This window comes from Triturus cristatus, chromosome 8 (assembly GCF_964204655.1).
Source record: "Triturus cristatus chromosome 8, aTriCri1.1, whole genome shotgun sequence".
Classification (NCBI taxonomy): Eukaryota; Metazoa; Chordata; class Amphibia; order Caudata; family Salamandridae; genus Triturus; species Triturus cristatus.
Genome location: NC_140591.1, coordinates 1,678,497,871 through 1,678,520,662, shown reverse-complemented (window position 1 = coordinate 1,678,520,662; position 22,792 = coordinate 1,678,497,871). Strand labels below are relative to the sequence as shown.

The following is a 22,792-nucleotide window of genomic DNA, read 5'->3' as shown; positions in this document are numbered from 1 at the left end:
GGAAACAGCAAAACCCCAATGATTGTTTATGTGCAGGAAGGTGCATTGAGCAGCACACATGGAAAAAGCAAAACCCCAATGATTGTTTATGTGCAGGAAGGAGCATTGAGCAGCACACATGGAAACAGCAAAACCCCAATGATTGTTTATGTGCAGGAAGGAGCATTGAGCAGCACACATTGAAACAGCAAAACCCCAATGATTGTTTATGTGCAGGAAGGTGCATTGAGCAGCACACATGGAAACAGCAAAACCCCAATGATTGTTTATTTGCAGGAAGGTGCATTGAGCAGCACACATAGAAGCTACAAAACGTCATTTAAAGATCGTTTATGTGCAGGAAGGTGGACTTTCAGCACATCAACAATCTCCCCCTCAACACAGGCACCTTTGCACTATGGTAAGTAGTTGTATAATAGCATGTCCATAGCTCAATGTGCATGTGACATATGTGTTCCACGTGCTCCTTTGCGCATCCCAGGGCTGGATCCAACTGCATGAGTACAACTCTCAGTGTGGTTTAATTCCTGACCAGGACGCAACATTTCACTGTGTTTTTCAGGTGACAGTCGCCTGCGTCTGAATGGAATAAACAGAATAAACACTGACACACAGTGCTTCAGATCCCCACAGCTCCTATCTCTGATATGGATGGGTTTGATTATATCTTTTACTTTTCAGGATTCCTCTAAAGAAAGGAAAATCTATGAGGGAACAGATGAGAGAAGATGGAACTCTGAAGGATTTTCTGAAGTTGCACAAAGTAGACCACGCTGACAAATATTTGCCCGTCTTGGATACTGACGCGCTCTTTGAGCCCATGATCAACTATTTTGACGTAAGTGAAAAAGCCCAGTTTTCTGTTTTTTTGGGGGGGATCCCCGTGTGCACTATGAGAGGGTTCTTATCCCTCACCGCAAGTGCTGGAGGGATAGCAGCCTATTTACTGAGGGGCAGATTTCCAAGCCCCGCCATTGTGTCGCTTTAAACGACGGATTGGTGGCGCTTACTATGCGGCCTATTTACGACGTGACGCATCTAGGGAGATGCGTCACGTTGTAAAGCCCTGCTTCATATAATACCTGCATCAGGTATAATGTATGCAGGGTGGGCGTTCCCACACAGGAAGGCCTCATAAAAGTGACGCAGTGAAATCTACAAGATTTCACTGCGCCACTTTTAAGACGCCACTGCGTCAAAACCTTACGCCTGCTTGAAGCAGGCATAAGGAGTGACGCAGTACAGTAAGTATAGGCCTCAAAATCCATCGCTGCAGTTGCGTCGAGCTTGCGACACCACTCCAGTGATGTGTGACGTTTGGCCCAACAGATGCGTTAGAATTTTGGACGCATCTGTTAACCCTTGCGCCATGGAACGCTGTATTGTAAATACGGCGCATCCATGTTGGCGCAAGGACATTTGACGCAGGCGCCAGGCAAATGACGCATCCAAGCAGATGCGTCAGTTCCTTGTAAATCTGCCCCTGCATCTTTAAACTTCTTCCATGGAACACCAGGCTGCAGCACAGCCCACAGGACAACAAGGTCCAGGCCACCAGCTTTTTACAACACACCAATTTTTAATAAAGTCAAAGGTGGATGTTTAGTCTGATTAAATCAGAATAACAGAATGTCCACTTGATGGAAACCTACATTGAAGAATTGCTACGGGTTTGAGAAACAATAGAGCAGCGCGGTTCCGAACTACAGACCCAGATTGCACTGACATGCGCACCAACAACCTCCTGCTTTGTGCTTTAAAATATCTCCGTCACTTCTAATGATCCTTTTATTGCACACGTTATCTTCTCTACATCCTCTTCCTCATGACCGGATGGATTACTGAATGATAATCACACAACCCCCATCTATCCCTGTTCCCTGTCATCTCTCCACCCCCACACCTTCTCCTTCTCTCGAACAGACATTCTCAATGCACACCTCAAGTGGAGTTAGAAGCCAGTACATTCTCTCCAAGCCATGCAAAGCTACTTTTGCAAATCCAAAGGGTTTGTCCTTGTTAATAATGGCATACACTGAATGATCGGGCACCTGTCCCTGTGCAGGTCACCAGCAGGATTCTGTCTATGGATCAGGTATGCCGAGCTCTGCCTGACTTCTATGCTAGAGTGAGAAATCAGGAGGGAAGAGTCTCAGGATTTCACAAGGGTCTCAGGATTTCACACAAGGGTCTCAGGAAGGGTCTCAGGATTTCACAAGGGTGTCAGGATTTCACACAAGGATCTCAGGAAGGGTCTCAGGATTTCACAAGGGTCTCAGGATTTCACAAGGGTCTCAGGGTTTCACACAAGGATCTCAGGAAGGGTCTCAGGATTTCACAAGGCTCTCAGGATTTCACAAGGGTCTCAGGGTTTCACACAAGGATCTCAGGAAGGGTCTCAGGATTTCACAAGGGTATCAGGATTTCACAAGGGTCTCGGGAAGGGTCTCAGGATTTCACAAGGGTCTCAGGAAAGGTCTCAGGATTTCACAAGGGTCTCAGGATTTCACAAGGGTCTCATGAAGGGCAGGATTTCACAAGGGTCTCAGGATTTCACAAGGGTCTCAGGAAGGGTCTCAGGATTTCACAGGGTCTCAGGATTTCACAAGGGAGTTACTGTAATCCTCTTGCACCGTCTGTTGTTCCCCAAGTGATTATGCTGTTCAGCTCATCACCCCTACTTTGGAAAACAATCTGAGGTTGAATAGGAGAACACAATGCTATGTTGTTGCTTGGTTCACTATTGGAAAATGTACAGCAAGAGCTGGTAAATGGTGGAAACGCCACCTCTGTTCGTTGTTCCAATCCTGTCATGTTGCATCTGTTGTTTATCACTTTCAAATGTGTTACAGGGAAGCTGAAGACACATAATGGTTTATATGTGTAATTACCTTTCGATGATCCTCTTCTTGTCCAACAGACCACTTACTACGGCACCATCTCCATTGGGACTCCACCTCAGGACTTCACGGTGATCTTTGACACCGGATCAGTCAATCTCTGGGTCCCATCGGTGTATTGCTCAAGCCCGGCTTGCTGTGAGTATCTCTTGAGGGCAAAGAATTGACAAATAGCAGTATTCATATTCCATCAGCGACATAGTCGCCGGTCACCAGACGAGCTCCCGCGGTTCACTAGCGCTCTGACGCAATCTGCTCCTCAACATTTCCAGTCACTGTTGTGCTGCAGAATGAAAACACAGAGAGGGAAAAAGTTGGAGAAAGAAACATATTAGGATTAGGCACATCTCCAGGCCTAAAAGTCCTTGCAAATTTGGGGTGCAAGAACATCCACGGGTGTTGTGTGGAAGCACCCACTGCAAGGCCCATGGAACACCTCCCTGGCGCAGAGTAAGGCTACGCGTCGATTTGCACTGCCGTGCCTTGCTCCATACCTTTGAGGCCATTCAAGGAGCACAAAGTGGCTTTGTGTAGCCTCATAAATATGATTTCAAGGTTTGCGCCTGCCTTGCGTCACAAAAGATGACGCATCAGCGGTGCTAGGGGCTCACAAATATGCCCCTCAGTGTCCTTTAAACAGAGAGTAGGTTTGAGCTCAGCTTCCTTTAGCGCTTGGCTTGTTTGGGTCAAACGCCTTCAGAGCCGGTAATAAAAGAGATAGACCGCCCCCCCTAGGATCAGACGACCAGTGGAACATTCCTCTCTCATCGCCATTCTATTGGGCCTTAGGTGTATCCTGCCCCCTCCAGGGGCGTCCTTCCACTGCAGGGGGGGGTGCGTTGCGTTCGGCCTGTGGAATGGGTCATTCAGTGAAGCCACCCTGGAAAGAAAGGTGGACGGCTGCCCATCTATACTTTTATAATATATATACACTTTGAATGATCGCTCATTCTCTTTTTATGACTTAAGCTGTTTGGGATGTACTATGAAGGTTTATGTGCTTTTATACATGTTTTAATGTTTGTATGGATTGTGTGCATCGTTTATGGTTATATTTGAACTAAATATAGATTTTAAACTATTACTATTAATTAAACTACTACTCTTTCAATATTAAATAGGGTTTACGAAAATTGATATCTCCGTGTAAGTAACAAAAAATAAAAAAATAAAATTGTTTTATTTTAACAAGCAATTCGCATGCCTATATTTCTATGCTGTTGCTTTTCTGAAGTAAAAAATCGGTGGCTTCTTGAAGTGTGCTATTTCAGACTGAAATGCACTTTGCTATTTAATGTATTTCCTCTTTCTTAAGTTCTTGGCAAATGCAATTCTGTGTAGAGTGAGGTGGCCTCACCTACTCCCAAATGCCTGGAGGCGTTGTTCTTTGCATGGGCCTTGGGCAGACATGGTCATGGTTTGTCAAATCTGACATTTTTCCATGTTCGCAGCCGCGCGCGGCAGACGCTTTTTGTGCTTCGGGGGCTTCCGTCTTTGGAGTCGCTGGGTGAGGCGAGGCTCCTTGGCTTCAGGCGGTACATCCCAGCGGTGCTTGAAGCGGCTCCTTACCTGCTGCGGTGGCGCACTTGCTCTGGGCTATTTCCATGACAGTGGAAGGAAATTAAAAGTATGGATATAACATATAGAATTATAGATGGGCAACACTGAATATCAGGGATCCTTCTCACTGAGGAGCTCTGAGTGACATCAAAAGACAATGAGAACATCTCTTTGACAAAACCCCTAACCCGCCATCCTCACCCTTCCACAACCTTCCCTGCTTTCCTCCCTTCACCGCCTGCAGTTCTTTCTGCTGTCAGCAAGAGCAGGCAAGCGGCAGGGTTCCTGGCCCAGCGGCCTCCACGGCGCAGGCTCCTGGCCCAGCGGCCTCCACAGCGCAGGCTCCTGGCCCAGCGGCCTCCACGGCGCAGGCTCCTGGCCCAGCGGCCTCCACGGCGCAGGCTCCTGGCCCAGCAGCCTCAACGGCGCAGGCTTCTGGCCCAGCGGCCTCCACGGCGCAGGCTCCTGATCCAGTGGCCTCCACGGCGCAGGCTCCTGGCCCAGCGGCCTCCACAGCGCAGGCCCCTGGCCCTGCGGCCTCCACGGCGCAGGCTCCTGGCCCAGCGGCCTCCATGGCGCAGGCTCGTGGCCCAGCGGCCTCAACGGCGCAGGCTTCTGGCCCAGCGGCCTCCACGGCGCAGGCTCCTGATCCAGTGGCCTCCACGGCGCAGGCTCCTGACCCAGCAGCCTCCACGGTGCAGGCTCCTGGCCCAGCGGCCTCCACGGCGCAGGCTCCTGACCCAGCGGCCTCCACGGCGCAGGCTCCTGGCCCAGCGGCCTCCACGGCGCAGGCTCCTGGCCCAGCGGCCTCCACGGCACAGGCTCTTGGCCCTGCGGCCTCCACGTCGCAGGCTCCAAGCCCAGCGGCCTCCACGGTGCAGGCTCCTGGCCCAGCGGCCTCCACAGCACAGGCTCCTGGCCCAGCGGCCTCCACGGCGCAGGCTTCTGTCCCAGCGGCCTCCACGGCACAGGCTCCTGACCCAGCGGCCTACACGGCGCAGGCTCCTGGCCCAGCGGCCTCCACGGCGCAGGCTCCTGGCCCAGCGGCCTCCACGGCGCAGGCTCCTGGCTCAGCGGCCTCCACGGCGCAGGCTCCTGGCACAGCGGCCTCTACGGAGCAGGATCCTGGCACAGCGGCCTCCACAGCGCAGCAACCGTGGGTCACGCTTTCTGTTATCAGCAGTTGCTATGCCATTGACTAGGAATCTGGTATAAATGGAAGAGGGTTCCTGTGGAAGCCATGGATATCATATAGAATATAGATGGGTAACAGTGAATTATGGGGATGCTTTTCACTAAGGGGTTCTGAGTGACGTTGTAGGAAGGTGGATATCTGACTATGGTTACCCCCAAATTTTTGCCTAGTGTCTAGCTGGTTTTTCGACTTAGTTGGCCTGAGATCCTGCTATTCAGGATCTCAGCCTGGCTGTTCTCTCTTTAAAATGGACTCCATGTACCCTAGGTACATACCCAATTGGTTGGATCACCCTGTCAGCCCCTGTACCAGTGTACACTAGGTACCCAGGGCATTGGTGTACCCAAGGCCTGCCAGGGGCTGAAGCATGTATTATGCCACCCCAGGCTTGGCCTAACAATTTGACACAACTGGCTGATCACTCAGCTGGGGTAAGTTGGTGTAATCACCTCTTACTTAGGTGTAGTATACCTATACCTAACCTTAAATGGGACACCTGGTAACCTATAAGTCACTCCTATGGCAGGCCTTAACAATCCTGAAGGCAGAGTGCTTGGTTCCATGTGAGATGGTGCTCTGGCATGAGCTGAGCCTGTCTGCAGTGGTCGGAACAACTTCCTTCTACTGTTTCCAGATATCGTCATACCATATACTCTTAAGTGCATTATGAACCTCGCGGTTAAATGCTATCTTTGGTTTGGCTTTATCAAAACATGTCGAGTAAGGTGTCATACGAATTGGAATACTAACCCCTCACCAATTCTGGCGACGGGGTTAGCATTCCACCCTTCTAGAGGGACACGACATGTACAGTACCTGAAACCCGGGTAAAATCAGACATAGCCTCAGCTCCACAAAATGGATGCTGCCACCACAGACACAAGTCTGCCCTCCTGCTGCTGGGAGTCCTTCCAGCTTGGGAGGTGTGGACAAAGGGTTTCCTGCCAGGGGAGGTGCATGCACCACCCCAGACAGGATTTTGTGTATTGGTCAGGTAGGGCTTGAAAGAAACCAGACATGCCTGTGGCTCACAAGGAGCCTCGGTGCATATGCCAGCTCAAACCGGTCCTGGGGCACACCAGTCCCGGGCCTGGGGCGAGCTGGACAAAGGATTGGGGGTGTAACCACCCCCCTTCCTGGTCCCACCCATAGGGAGGGACCTAGCAGGTAGTCCGGCCCTAGAATCCGCTTAAAGGTAGGAGCTGTGTCCTAAGACTTCAGACATCCTGGAATCAACTTGAAACTAAGAAGAAGACGTGAACTTCGACATTCTGCTGCACAGAAGACTGAAGGAAATCTCCCCTGTGGTCAGGGAGTGACCACCTTGCTAACGCAAGCACCATCCAGCGAATCAACGTCTGCTTTGCCGCCGCCTCCCGCCGGAGCCCGAGCCCAGAGACTGACAAGACCTGGACCTCCAGACCTCTCACCGCCCGATCCACAGTCCCTAAAAAGAGGAGACCCGTGGAGGCAACGAGACCCGTGGAGCCAGCCATCTTGGAACGACCACGACAAGCTGACAAGTGCAACAACCGAGGCTCCCTCCAAGTTGTGCTTTGGGATCTGAGAAGCCCAACCCTCGAGCAGCATCTGCACCAAAGGTGAGCCCTCCAGCATCTCCACGATCTGCGTGGGGCCCTTCTGCATTTTGCCACTCGACGCGCCTAACCGGTTGCTGGCCCGCTGGCTAGTAGCCATCTTGGCGACGAACTTCACAAAATACACCGCTGGTCTGGTTGCTCCAGACTGGCCCTTGCTCCCCTCCAAAGGAGCAGTCCTTCTGACCTTGCTGGTCAGAACCAACAGCTTATTTCATCTCCTACAACAATTGCTTTTGCCAAGGCTTGTTTGCTTCGATCAAGTCGCCGACACCGCCAACAGCGAGAGCTTGCGTGGGACAGCTCGTGAACCGGCTCCTGGACGTCGTCGACCTCCAGGGACCACGTGGCTGCAGAGACAAGCTGCACCTTTCTTCCTGTTTGCACCCGACATTGCCTGGTACCCACTTGGTGCCACGCTGGTCACTGGCTAGTGACTGTGAACACTGTCCCCTCTGCTTACAGGTCTTCAACATCTCCGATCCACTCTTGGATCCACCGCATCTCTCCCGGACCGACCGCCTGCAGCATCTTTGTCTTCAGGCTCCACGGAACAGATAGAAGAAACCCGACGCACTTCGAGGCCTATGCACCCGCTTCCTGTGGGTGAGGTAAAGCTGGCACACCTGTGCCCAAGTGTAGTATTACATCTCTAGTGCCTGTGTTCCAAATCTTGAGTTCCTAGTCCATCCGGAAGATCCTCTTTGCAGTAACTTTGTACTTTTTACGCACCCATTGAAACCTATGGGAGCACGCGTGTGACTATTTGCTCTGCACACGCCACCCGTGGACCTCCTGGTCACTAACTGAAGATAGCTCCTTGTAGGCCCAGCGATTCTAGAGGCCCTAGGCCTTTTCCCTTTTCTGTTCGTGGTACTTATACCACTATTTTAGTATATGGTTCGAGTGGCCACCAGGGCCTATCCATATAAAGTGCAACTTCTGTGTATTCTACTGTAATCTTGTTTGACGATTTGTGCTCCTGTGCTTATAAAGAGACTAGGGGTTACTTTGAGAAATAAATACATATATATTTTGAATATATATCTGTGTGGTGTCCTTTCATTGGTATAAAAGGGGGTTGCATTTGGTAAAACAGCTGGCTTAACACGCTTCACGAGTTTAGCCTCAAAGACTGCTTAGCCTACGCTACCACTAGGGCAGCTAGTCCGAAAAGGTTGACTTACAACCACACCATAAGGGTTGCTTGGCATGGTACAAGGTGATCACTTTAACTAGTGAGCATCATATACCAGGCCAACTTCTCACAGACGTCAAATAGACAAAGAGAGCAGAGTTCACGTTGTCTATGAAGTCACCCAGAACCGTGTGGTGAAAAAGCATACCCGTAACTCACTTTTCACCCATCTATAATGTTGTTTCACCTAGGGGCCCAAAACCATATACCCTGTATTCAGCTGCCACGCGCTGGCAGATGAATAATATGCCAGGGTGGGGAGCAGACATGGCCTCTGTAATGTATCTCTGCCCCAAAGGTAATCTTACCTGCCACCCCTCACCAGCTCCTGGCACTTTCCCTGCCTTCCTTCTCCTCCTGCTGCTGGGCTCACAGTCAAAACAGACAAGCAGAGCGGCGCTAACAGGTTCACATCAGCGTCCCCGTCACCTGGGGGGCCTTCATGATATAGTAAAAGAGGGGGACAAGTGTTGTTAACTGTTGCTACATCATAGCAGTGAGTGATGAGGTTAAACCAGAGGCTCTCTATGAAAGCCAAACACAACAAACCAGGGTCTGCTGCCTGAGGAATTCTGCTTCCCCAGCCACCTTCTGCAACTTCTGCTGGTGGCTATAAAGCTTTTGCTGTGGGCACCCCCTGGGAGACTCCCAACTCAGCTGATCTGCAAAAACGCTACCAGTTCATCTTGGCAGCTGGGCCTTCCTGACCAAAGATGTCACTTTCACACAAGAAAATTCCTTTTTTTCTGCTTGGCTGGGAAGAATTCATTGGCTGAGCCAACGAGGGGGCAGCTGCCAGGAAAGTACAGCTCTCAGTGCCAGGGTAACACAGTGCACACCTGTAAGAAGGTCTGCAGATCCAGAGAGGTTAGGAAGGCACTGAGGGGCATATTACCAAGAACGGCGTTAAAATTATCGCCGCAGAGGGAATAAGGTGCTTGATAATATGCCCTTGTTAATTCCCATAGAAGTCCATGTTCTGGTGTCAACATGGGCTTCTATGGGAATTCTCTGCGGCATATTATCAAGCCCATTATCGCCGCTTTAGCAGCAGTTTCCTGCCGCTAAAGCGGCGATAATCTTAACGCTGTGCTTGATAATATGCCCCTTAGAGTGTGTACCTTCACCATCGGTAATGCTTGGCAGCTGCCCCTTCCTGACAGCAGCCCTCTGGATACGTGAGACAGCGAACTGCCTGACTGGCTGCGAGCAGCAGTCCTCAAGGCCGGACTGGCGACCAGGCATTTTGGTCAGCTGCCAAACTGGGGCCCGATTTTACTGCCATGGGGCCTGATTTATGTTGATGGGGACCTGCACTTGCATCTAAGTAAAGAAAGCAAAACAAATGGTTTTAAAGCATACTTTAAATCTATTTGGTTTCCATTCTTTACTTAGAAAGGCCAGGTAGCCAGTCCGGCCCTGCCAGCCTTCCCCTGGCATCGCCTTATTGTCTTTAAAGTCGAGAGGAAAAGCCATCTGTGGTGCACACAAAATCCTTTGTACATGTTGCCCTGTTTCTAGTTTGGAGTATACTATCTGAAACAGAAACCAGGCGCAATATTTTCCTGGTGTATTTCTCCTGACTGTGACTTTACATTTACTTCCTGCTTGCAACTTTCATCCCCAATCAATCAATGAGTCAGTTTCTAGAGCACTGTTTGTCACCCCCTTTGGGGGGGATAGCCACTGCTTCTACATCCGTAAATATTGGAGGTGACAGTGAGTGCACAGAAGGCGGAACGGAGGTGTCTAGTGAGCTGTGGACTCTCCGGCTGTGGTTGATGTAGGTGGGGCCACAGTTGTGAAGGATCTTGAATGTGTGGTTTAGAAGCTTGAACTCTTTTGTATTGGGAGCCAGTGAAGGTCCTTGCGGTGAGGGGTGATGTAGGTGGGGCCACAGTTGTGAAGGATCTTGAGTGTGTGGTTTAGAAGCTTGAACTCTTTTGTATTGGGAGCCAGTGAAGGTCCTTGCGGTGAGGGGTGATGTAGGTGGGGCCACAGTTGTGAAGGATCTTGAATGTGTGGTTTAGAAGCTTGAACTCTTTTGTATTGGGAGCCAGTGAAGGTCCTTGCGGTGAGGGGTGATGTAGGTGGGGCCACAGTTGTGAAGGACGTTGAATGTGTGGGTTAGAAGCTTGAACTCTTTTGTATTGGGAGCCAGTGGAGGTCCTTGCGGACCATGTGTAGGATGAAGTAGCAGGAGGAAGCACAGCTTTGACGTGGGATGTCAGTATGATGCTGAGGTTTCAACCATAGTTGGATGGGGAGGGTGCTGGGCCCAGTTCAGCAGGCCACCATGAGTCGTCCCTCGGGGAGTGGTTGTTCCTGAAGATCTGTAACTTGGTTTTGTCCAAAACCCCATGATAAATACAGCCTCATGCCTTGTCACAGAGGAGATCTAATGCCTTGTCACAGAGGAGATCTCATGCCTTCTCACATGTCACAGAGTAGGTCTCTTGCCATGTCAAAGAAGAGGTCTTATGCCTTGTGACACAGTAGATTTCATGCCTGGTCACAGAGTAGGTCTCATGCCTTGTGACGCAGTAGATCTCATGCATTGTCACTGAGTAGGTCTCATGCCTTGTCACAGAGTAGGTCTCATGCCTTGTGACACAGATTTCATGCCTTGTCACAGAGTAGACCTCATGCCTTGTCACTGAGTACATTTCATGCCTTGTCACAGAGTAGATCTCATGCCTTGTCACAGAGTAGGTGTCATGCCTTGTGACACAGTAGATCTCATGCCTTGTCACAGAGTAGATGTCATGCCTTGTCACAGAGTAGATCTCATGCCTTGTCACAGAGTAGGTCTTATGTCTTGTAAAAGAGTAGATCTCATGCCTTGTCACAGAGTAGGTCTCATACCTTGTCGCAGAGTAGGTCGCATGTCTTGTAACAGAGTAGATCTCATGTCTTGTCACAGATTAGGTCTCATACGTTGTCACAGAGTAGATCTCATGCCTTGTCACAGAGTAGGTCTCATGCCTTGTGACACAGTAGATCTCATGCCTTGTCACAGATTAGATCTCATGCCTTGTCACAGAGTAGGTCTCATGCCTTGTGTCACAGTAGATCTCATGCCTTGTAACAGAGTAGGTCTCATGCCTTGCCACAGAGTAGGTCTCATGCCTTGTGACACAGTAGATTTCATGCCTTGTCACAGAATAGGTCTCATGCCTGGTGACACAGTAGATCTCATGCCTTGTTGCAGAGTAGGCCTCATGCCTTGTGACACAGTAGATCTCATGCCTTGCCACAGAGTAGGTCTCATGTCTTGTCACAGAGTAGGTCTCATGCCTTGTCACAGAGTAGATCTCATGCCTTGTCACAGAGTAGGTCTCATGCCTTGTGACACAGTAGATCTCATGCCTTGTCACAGAGTAGGTCTCATGCCTTGCCACAGAGTAGGTCTCATGCCTTGTGACACAGTAGATCTGATGCCTTGTCACAGAATAGGTCTCATGCCTGGTTACACAGTAGATCTCATGCCTTGTCGCAGAGTAGGCCTCATGCCTTGTGACACAGTAGATCTCATGCCTTGCCACAGAGTAGGTATCATGCCTTGTCACAGAGTAGGTCTCATGCCTTGTGACACAGTAGATCTCATGCCTTGCCACAGAGTTGGTATCATGCCTTGTCACAGGGTAGGTCTCATGCCTTGTGACACAGTAGGTCTCATGCCTTGTCACAGAGTAGGTCTAATACTTTGTGACACAGTAGATCTCATGCCTTGTCACAGAGTAGGTCTCATGCCTCGCCACAGAGTAGGTCTCATGCCTTGTGACACAGTAGATCTCATGCCTTGTCGCAGAGTAGGCCTCATGCCTTGTGACACAGTAGATCTCATGCCTTGCCACAGAGTAGGTATCATGCCTTGTCACAGGGTAGGTCTCATGCCTTGTGACACAGTAGATCTCATGCCTTGTCACAGAGTAGGTCTCATACCTTGTGACACAGTAGATCTCATGCCTTCTCACAGAGTAGGTCTCATGCCTTGCCACAGAGTAGGTCTCATGCCTTGTGACACAGTAGATCTCATGCCTTGTCACAGAATAGGTCTCATGCCTGGTGACACATTAAATCTCATGCCTTGTTGCAGAGTAGGCCTCATGCCTTGTGACACAGTAGATCTCATGCCTTGCCACAGAGTAGGTCTCATGCCTTGTCACAGAGTAGGTCTCATGCCTTGTCACAGAGTAGATCTCATGCCTTGTCACAGAGTAGGTCTCATGCCTTGTGACACAGTAGATGTCATGCCTTGTCACAGTGTAGATCTCATACCTTGTGACACAGTAGATCTCATGCCTTGTCACAGAGTAGGTCTCATGCCTTGCCACAGAGTAGGTCTCATGCCTGGTGACACAGTAGATCTGATGCCTTGTCACAGAATAGGTCTCATGCCTAGTGACACAGTAGATCTCATGCCTTGTCGCAGAGTAGGCCTCATGCCTTGTGACACAGTAGATCTCATGCCTTGCCACAGAGTAGGTATCATGCCTTGTCACAGAGTAGGTCTCATGCCTTGTGACACAGTAGATCTCATGCCTTGCCACAGAGTTGGTATCATGCCTTGTCACAGGGTAGGTCTCATGCCTTGTGACACAGTAGGTCTCATGCCTTGTCACAGAGTAGGTCTAATACTTTGTGACACAGTAGATCGCATGCCTTGTCACAGAGTAGGTCTCATGCCTCGCCACAGAGTAGGTCTCATGCCTTGTGACACAGTAGATCTCATGCCTTGTCGCAGAGTAGGCCTCATGCCTTGTGACACAGTAGATCTCATGCCTTGCCACAGAGTAGGTATCATGCCTTGTCACAGGGTAGGTCTCATGCCTTGTGACACAGTAGATCTCATGCCTTGCCACAGAGTGAGTCTCATGCCTTGTCACAGAGTAGGTCTCATGCCTTGTGACAGAGTAGATGTCATGCCTTGTCACAGAGTATATATCATGCCTTGTTACAGAGTAGATCTCTGTTTTTTATATTCTTCTGCTTCGTCAAACTGGTCATGTGTTTGTCACTTGAGTTGGTCCAGGACATATTTTCTTTTGAGGTCAAGGGCAACAAGTTTTCATGCATATTTCATCTTTGGGACAAATAGGCCCACCCCCCACAGCACAAACCCTTTGGCTGCCATTTTACAGTACCACATTATGGATCAGGGAAAGGCATAGTCTGCAAAAAGATAATATTTGTGTCCATGTGCTAATGCTGTTTAAACTTGCATTTATTGTTCATTAATGCAAAGGCTTTATTATTAGGGTGAGCGCTCTAAGTAAATGTTGTAAGCTCAGACTGCATTACTGACAGTGGTCAGAGTATAAAAATGTGTATACACTTTTTCAATTTTTAGCAATGTGAGGCTATGTATACTGCTCTCAGAATGCTCTCCAATTAGATGCAAATATTTGCAGAAGCCTGAAAGCAAGACTGATAATTCTTTGTTTTCAAAATAAAAATGTTCACACAAAAAACATGCAAAAACATTTCGCTAAACTACTGAAATAAGGTAGGTACCATTATAACAAACATTGGCAAAAGCAGAAATTGTTGTGGTCTCAAAAATCACACATTGCACAGTAGTTCCTGGCACTGGATAAAACAACTGTGTGTGGATATGCTCCTTGTGAAAGAACAGAATGAAGTCACTCACAGTGAAGCTAGCCAAAAGAGGGAGGGAGAGACAACATTTTACTGAACATAAAAGGTCATTGTTAATGCCAGACCTAATTAGGGGCCAAATCATGAAATAAAGTGCACCCATGTCCTTGTATTAAGTGCAGAAATACAACTGTTGTAAGTTCACAAGACTACAGAAGTAGGCCAAGAAATAATACTCCTAGAAGATATTTGTGAACTGTATTTAAGCATGAGCAAATATGCAGGTGTGCTATATTGCTCAAGCGAAAATCTGAGCCATTGCAAGTTCACATTTCCTTCAGCCACTTTTTTATTTTTTTTGTGAGCCAGAACCATTACCTTCAGCCCCAGTATGTAGATCTGCGGAAACGTGGCAACATAAGGGAATTGTTAGTATTCAAAGCCTACTATGGAAGGAGCCCTAACGTGATCAGAGAGGCTATATCAGAGCTCAAATATAATGACATTGCTGCCATAATTTGTCACTGCTTTACATGGCACAAAAGGGACCAGTGGATTTTGTTACAGGACAAGTACATTTAAGAAGCAACCTGCCCCATGAACAAGTAGATATTTCATTAAATTCCACACCCCTTTGTGCCAATCCCTACACCTTGAAACCTATTTTCAAACACCCTAAAATATTGCACCTATATATTAAATCACATATTGAATCTGTACACATTGTATCCTTAAAACATTATAATACGAAGCACGGTTATTCAATGCACACTATCCTTCTGTATTGGCATATACTCATTACAAATGATCAATACCTAAACATAATATAAACACAACATTACTACTTCTCTTTACTCCTATCCTTTGTGTCCCTGGCGAATGCACTGCATTTAGAATGCATTTTAGCACATTCCACCTTACACTGTAATTTATTACTCCAATATTCTCTCCAACTCTGAAGAACATCTGCTTGTGAAGATGACGGTGTTCCTGTTGCGGCTGATCACCTGTCCTCTTCTTCTTTGGACTCAGGGATGATGGGGCGGGCCCTTCTCCTTCTGCCTGAACACCTGAGTAGAAAGAAACTTCGCAGCGGGTGTTAATTTATACAAATATATGCCTTCTTACATAATTTCAATGCCACTGTGATGTCTAATTGATGTGACCTTTACATATATTAATTGATCAGGGAGAAGTATATGGGGCGTTAAGTTGTTGTCAGAACATTGTAATATTTGTGAGTGAAAACAGAGTGATCCATGGGCATGTTGGAAGGCGGACCCCGAGGAGTCGGCGAGACCACCAAGGGGGGCCCTCACACTGTACGAAGTAGCCGAGCGCTGCCGAGAAGTCTCCTGAGAGAGCCTTCTCCTATCACGTACTAGCCCAGTAACACCACCACACAGGACTCAAGGAGGTTGTCTTACGACAAGCAATTCTTTATCAGCAATAAAAAGGTTACGAGGTCAATATTTACACGAAGGGATCGAGGGATCCACCAAAAGTCTCAGTGTCTCTTTGGAAGGGTAGGGGTAGCGGGACAGTCTTTGGCAGGAGTGCGGTACGAGGGTACCTGGGGCCCAGTTCTTATCCTCAAGCTGGAGGACCTCCGGATCTCGGAGGGGTCGAGCCGCGATGGCGTCAGCAGGGCTCCGGCGTACAATTCGTGGAGAGCCGCGATCCAATCAGCAGGGCTCTCAAGATGGTTTCTGCTCAGCTCGAGCCGCGACGTCGTCAGCAGGGCTCCGAGGGAGGTTTCAGCGAGGTTGGGCCGCGACAGCGTCAGCAGGGCTCCGATGTTCCAGGTGGTTCAAAGTGTTCACAAGAAGGAGCCGCGACGCAGTCAGCAGGGCTCGTGATGGTTCCGACAAGAGTTCTTCTCCGTAGGGTCAGCCGCGATTCAATCAGCAGGGCTCTCGACTCCGGGATACAACTGCCGATCTGTGGCGGGGTCGCCCCAGATATAGGTCTGGAGCTCTTTGATGTCCGGACCCAGGCGCCCAGGGGGGGCGGAGAGGCCGGGTGGAGGTGGCCAGACACCCAGCAGGAGAGGCGCCAGGCCCAAGGGAGTTGCAGGGCGATCACACCTCGAGAGGGGAGGACAGTTGGGGGTCCCATCGATACTGTCCTCCGCCGGGGGCGATGAATGGTTCCTGCGGCACCCCCTGGCCAGTTCGTGGTGCCTCGATGTCGGGGCTTCGCTGGGGTCGAGGCCGGGTTGAGCGGGGTCGCACTGGCTGGTGCACAGAGTCACGTGGATGCCAACAAGATGGCGGAGCCACGAGGGGTATGCGACTTCGTGCAGCTCTGGATGGAGGGCCTTGGTGCAGTTCAGAAGGGTGGCCCGTGAAGGCCGGGGCGGGGAACGGGCACAATCCACGGGGTTAAGGACCACGCCACGAGGCCGGGTCCAACAGGGCAATAAACTATTTTTGCTTTCTCTCAATTTATTACCTGTAAACAGTCCGTTCAGGCATTGCTGAAAGTTGTTGCTTTTTTTTTTATCATAATGGACACATGGTCTAGCTGTCATCCAAACGTGTGGGAAAATGTGGTAGGCCTGAGCCTGTGGTATGATAAATTTTCCTATTTGTATTTCATTTCTAACCAGACACGAGGTGATGAAAACAATAACATTGAGCCTATGTAAGCAAACATCCCGAAGACAGGAAATCCAATACTCTTCTTGGAGACGCAGGGAAGAATCTAATGATAATAATATTGTAAAACCTCTAATCATTGATTAACTAAGAAAGTGAAAGAAGAACCCAAACAGAAGATAGAAACTTTTAAGGGAGATAAAAACTTGTAGTGGTTGAACTGCAAAATATATGCAACTACCTCTAAAGTCTGCAACTCTAATTTTAGAAGGCCTCTTTAAATCCACACCTATTATTCTGACAACACTGCGATACTGAGCATTGCTCACTCCATGCTAACCTCCTTTAACATTGAAATCTACTTTATATCGGCACGTATTATTTATTCTTTCGTATTTTCCTAGCACTGGGGCATGTGGTGGCTACCTGTGGTAATCTTATTCCTACGAATCTCTGGTTGTCTCATATTTTGAAGGCTGCACACAGCTGTGTATATCCGAAAACTTATTCCTTACCTTCTCTCACCCATCTGCACATAAACACATACATTTTCCTTCACTAAACTGCACAACGTGAAACCTGAAACACTGCATTCAATCTCGGCTTCCCCGTTACCAAATTGTGTGATTCTAGGCAACTTATTCCTCTTATTCACTTCCACAGACACCAATATATTTCTACAAATAAATTTTATTTCTACTAAATCTTATGTTCGCTGCCAACCACAGGAAGCCTCTTTCCTGCCTGGCTTAACGCCCAGAATCTGTGGTCGGCCAGGAACGCTACTTCTTATGGATGCCTCAAAAATCTGTTAACCCTTCAACACCATGTAATATCCAGACATGTGTTGTCTTTAATTGTACGTAAAATATAGCTTATTTTAAAATAATATGGCTGTGATCGTGGGCGGTCGGCGGGCTGGAAAAGCAGGCAAGGAGGCCGGATATAGTGGGCAATGGTGAGCTTTATTGCACACAAGGCAGTTGAAAGGGGTGAATGCAGAGTTCACAACAACAAGAAAAAGTTATCCAGCAGGAACGAAAAGGGCAAGGTGTTGGTTCACGGTCTTCCTCCTTGGGTGTCGATGTTGATACTTCAGGTACGTCACGTCAGAGGGGGACGACGAAGCTCGGTAAGTCCCAGGCGTTTCCTCGGAGGGCAGTAAGAGAAAGGAAAAGGGAGCCGTTAGTCCTGCTGAGACTCGCTATTCTATGCCGTAACCATAACCAGGGGTGAGATGGGAGAGAAAACGATCGTGAGGGAAAAAGGAAGAGAGGGTCGGAGGTGGGGTAGAAGGCACAGAGGTGTTCGGAATGGGGGTCGTGAGGGTGGTATTTACAGGATGCTGTGCTATATAATATCTACACAGGTGGTTCGGTGACTCGGGTTGTCTTGAGTAGACGGAATATTTACACTGGGGTTGACGTCTTATACACAGAACGCCTAGCGCTGAAAGAAGGGAAACAGGTACTCACGCGCTCCGCCGTAACTCTCCTCCGAGTTACGGCCGCTCTTCAGCTACCTCCGTAGGACTCCACCAGTCTTCGGACCACTCTTCGGGTTCTCCGCCTTCTTCTTCTTCCTTCTCCACGTCTCGAGTCGATACCTCCTGCCACGATGTTCCGACGCCTGCTGGTTCTCCTCTTCCGTCTTTTATAGAGCGGGCTTCCGGCAGGGAGGAGGGGCTGCCGGGGTCGAGGGGTAGTCCTTCCGGTCTGCTGTCTCTCGGGGAATGTTCCTGTAACAGAGAGAGGGGCGGGGTCGCCGTTGTCATGGGCGTTGTAGACACTGTTCCGTAGGGCAGAGTCCGGAAGGGAGTTCGTTGGAGGGGGTTCAGGCCCGGAGGGGGTCGTAATGGTCTGGTGCAGACGGGTACTTCCTCACATTCCCTTTCCCTAGCTGTCTTTCCTGTACGGGGGGAGACATTGGGTAGCGGGAGAGGTAGTCTGCGTTACCCTGGTTTGCTCCTTTCCGGTGTACTGTGGTGAAGTGATAGGGTTGGAGTGACAGGAACCAACGGAGGACCCTGTCGTTGTGGCCTTTATTCCGAGCCATCCACTCCAGTGGGGCATGGTCAGTGAAAATGGTAAAAGGCCGCCCTTCTAAGTAGTAGCGTAGACTTTCTACGGCCCATTTAATGGCTAGAGCCTCTTTTTCGATCACCACATAATTCTTTTCTCGGGGAAACAAATTTTGGCTGAGATAGAGGACGGGTTTCTCATTCCCAAAGGGGTCTTTTTGCGACAACACCGCCCCTAGTCCCTGGTCTGATGCGTCGGTCTGGAGAAGAAAGGGTTGTGAATAGTCAGGACTGATTAATACTGGACTGGAGGTCAGGGCGTTTTTCAGATCAGTATACGCCTGCGACAAAGCGGGGTTTGGATTCTGTAGGAGAGTTTCGGTTCTTACGGACTTCTTCAACAGGTCCGTGAGCGGGGCTGCTCTTTGGGAAAAGTTAGGTACAAACCTACGATAGTATCCCAGAAGACCTAGGAATGCCCGCAGGTCCTTTCTGGTTTGAGGGAAGGGGAGGGAACGGATAGCGTCAGTTTTACTTTCTTGTGGTCGTATCAGGCCCTCACCTAGGAGGTATCAAAAATACTTCACCGTTTGTGCTGCTAGGGTGGTTTTGGCAGGGTTGATAGTGAACCCGTAGGAGCCTAGGGAAGTGATGACCTTGTGTAGGTGTTCTAGGTGTTGTGTCCAGCTATCACTAAAGATAACGATATCATCGAGATAGGCGCCCGCATACATAGTGTGGGGTCGCAATACATGGTTCATGGCTCTTTGGAAGGTGGCCGGGGCCCCATGAAGGCCAAACGGAAGAACGAGAAATTGGTACAGCCCTTCAGGGGTAGAAAACGCTGTTTTCTTTCTATCTTCTTCTCTGAGGGGTATCTGCCAGTACCCCTTACAGAGATCCAACGTGGAAATGTACTGGGCCTTCCCTATGCGTTCGACCATCTCATCGACGCGAGGCAATGGATATGTATCAAAGGAGGATATTTTGTTAACTTCACGGAAGTCGATACAGAACCGGACAGACCCATCCGGTTTGGGTACCAGGACTATTGGGGAGTTCCAGTCACTCACCGAGGGTTCTATGATCCCCATTTCCAACATTTGTTCTACCTCTTTCTGTATAACCGCCCTGCGGGCTTCAGGGACTCTGTATGGTCTTTGCCTTACTACTTTCCCCGGTGTCGTTTGTATATTGTGTTCTGTAACAGTAGTGTGTCCGGGTGAGGAGGAGAACACCATGTGTAAGGGGTATAGCTTAGTTGTAAGCTCGTGACTCTGCTGTGGTGTTAGTCCAGGGTCTATGCAGGGGAAAAAAGAGATGGGAGCTTGAGCCGCTGTGGTGGAGAGGACGGGGCGAGGGCCTTCCCATTTTTTCAGAAGGTTTACATGATATATCTGAGTGGTACCGCGTGTGGGGTCGAGGTCCAACTCATAGGTGACGGGAGTTACCTGTCGAAGAACAGTATATGGGCCCTGCCACTGTCCTAGGAGTTTTTGATCAGAGGACGGCATCATTAATAGAACTTGATCTCCCACCGAGAAGACCCTGGGTTTTGCGATTTTATCGTACTGTTCTTTCTGTTTTCTTTGAGCGTTCTCCAGATTGTTGTGTACGATGTCCCTCATCATAGACAAGTGGGTTTTAAGGTTTTCCATGTATTCAGGGAGGGGTCTAGTACGGTCGGGTTCTGCCTCCCAAGCTTCTTGGGCCATCTCCAGCAGGGTACGAGGGGGTCGACCATACAGTAATTCATAGGGGGAATAACCAGTACTGCTCTGGGTTTTACAGCGAATAGCGAACAAGACCAGGGGTAACATGTCCTCCCAGCGTTTCACCTATAGTCCCAGCAGTTTCTTTAAGGTTTGTTTTAGCGTGGCGTTGTATCTCTCCACGAGCCCGTCTGTTTGGGGATGGTATGCTGAGGTCCTGAGCTGTTTAATCCCTAGTTGGGAGCAGACTTGTTTCAGAAGACGCGAAACAAAAGGGGTGCCCTGATCTGTTAAGATTTCCCGAGGAAATCCCACCCTCGAGAACACCGTAATGAGTGCTTTGGCAACGTTTTGGGTTGTCGGCTGACGTAGAGGTAGGGCTTCAGGAAACCGCGTGGCGTAGTCCACGATCACCAGTGCGTACCTACAGCCACTGCGGGAAGGCAATAGGGGTCCTATAATGTCCATCCCTACTCTACTGAAGGGGACATCGATAATGGGAAGAGGGCATAGGGGTACCCTAGGCGGCCGATACCGGCTATTCTTTTGGCATATCGGGCACTCCCTACAGTATCTTTTTATGTGTTGGTGCACCCCCGGCCAATAAGATCGTTCTAGGATAGCTTGGCTGGTTTTCTCCTCACCAAAATGACCACCTAGAAGGTGGCTATGTGCCAGAAACAGGACTTTTCCCTGGAAAGGGCCAGGGATTAGGAGTTGGGACTTTTGTTGGGTTCCCCCCTTACGGTACAACAACCCCTGCTTCTTATAGAAGTAAGGACCTACGATCAGAGGATCCTCGTGGTCCAACGCTTTTGTCCAGGCTTCCTGGAGGTTAGGGTCTTCTAGTTGTGCGGCCCTGAATTCCCTGTCGGTCTGCCATGGGTGTTCCTCCGAGACTACAGGAAAAACCCCGGCGTGCTCTCTTTTCTCCTTTTTCTTTTGGGTTTTGGTTTTCGGGATTTTGGGTTTCATCATAGGGGAGGACGGTCCCTGGGGAAAAGGGGCTTCTCCCCACCATTGGGATAAGGAATCAGTAGTGTCTCGTAGAAGTCCTGGTAGGCCCGAATAGTCGCTCCCCAATATGGCCTGTTCCGGGAGGGCTGGTATCAGACCCACTGTGAGAGGGGTGCCGGAATCGTTTGAGTGTTGAACAGTCACTTGGGTGGTAGGATACGTTTTCGTGTCGCCGTGCACGCATTGAATGGCAACTGTACCGGAGGGGGAAGTAACAGGCTGTGGCAAAACCTGAGGTTTAATAACGCTTTGTCGACACCCTGTATCTGCTAGAGCCATGAGCTGTCTTCCTTCAATGGTCACTGGGCAATGGAACGGAGGTGGCTTACTACCCGGAACGGAACACACATAGTTACGGGCAAGGCCAACCTCCATCGGCTCTTCTTTGTGTGGGCAGACTCGGGCGATATGTCCAAAACCCCCACAATTGTAGCATTGGGGTCCTGGGTTGAGGGGTCGCGGCATCAGGGGACAGGAAACGGAAGTACAGGCTCTGGTTTTCGGGGAAGAGGCGGACGATGAGCTCTGGGTCCGGTCGAAGGATGCTGTTTAGGGGGATGTTCCTCCTTGCCTCTTTGTAGCTCCTGATCACGGCTGTAGGCACTCGCTATTTCCACCGCTGTGTCCAAGGTAAGACGGACGTGTTGTCTTACCCACTTTTGCGTACCGGGGTGTAGCGAGATTAGGAACTGTTCCAGACATATCTTCTCAAGGATTTCTTCTTTGGTGGCGGTGTCGGGTTTCAGCCACCGATGGGTTAGGTCTTTGATTCGAAACGACAGGGCTCTGGGGGATTCCTGGGGTCCTTCCTTTATCTGTCGTAATTTTATTCGATACGTTTCGTCGTCGATGCCCAGTCTTTCGAGAATGCATTTCTTGATGTCAGGATATGGCGCGGTACCCTGGATGTTGGCCTGCTGATACGCGGCCTGTAATTCACCAGTCAACAAGGGACCCAGGTAGTGGCCCCAGCGATCATTCGGCCAGGCAGCTGTCTGGGCTAGGCGTTCGAAATTTGTAAAGAAAAAATCGGGGTCATCTCCCGGCACATATTTTTGGAGAACCACAGAGGGGAGGGAGGTGGTTGGTCTTTGGTGTTCCAGAACGGTTGTAAGTTTCCCAATAGCTTGTTCGTGGGTATCCCCCTGTCCTTTCAAAACGTCGTGGAGTTGACCTCGGTCGGTTTCGGCGGTTTTCAAGAACCGCTCCATTAGCTGTCCGAGCTGCTCTTGGGAGTCAGCCATCCTCTTCATTACGGCCTCCATACCTCCAGGAGATCCCACTTCTGACACCAAATGTGATCGTGGGCGGTCGGCGGGCTGGAAAAGCAGGCAAGGAGGCCGGATATAGTGGGCAATGGTGAGCTTTATTGCGCACAAGGCAGTTGAAAG

The 22,792-nt window shown here is 49.6% G+C and overlaps 1 pseudogene across 1 annotated transcript in view; it reads left to right on the top strand.

The window, feature by feature from the left end:
- The first annotated feature begins 820 nt into the window (after window positions 1–820).
- Window positions 821–22,792, top strand: part of LOC146808580 (pepsin A-like) — a 105,821-nt pseudogene continuing 83,849 nt past the window's right edge. The window contains exons 1-2 of the transcript XR_014968036.1: window positions 821–838; window positions 2,921–3,038. The product of XR_014968036.1 is annotated as a pepsin A-like (transcript). The remainder of the gene's footprint in view (window positions 839–2,920; window positions 3,039–22,792) is intronic.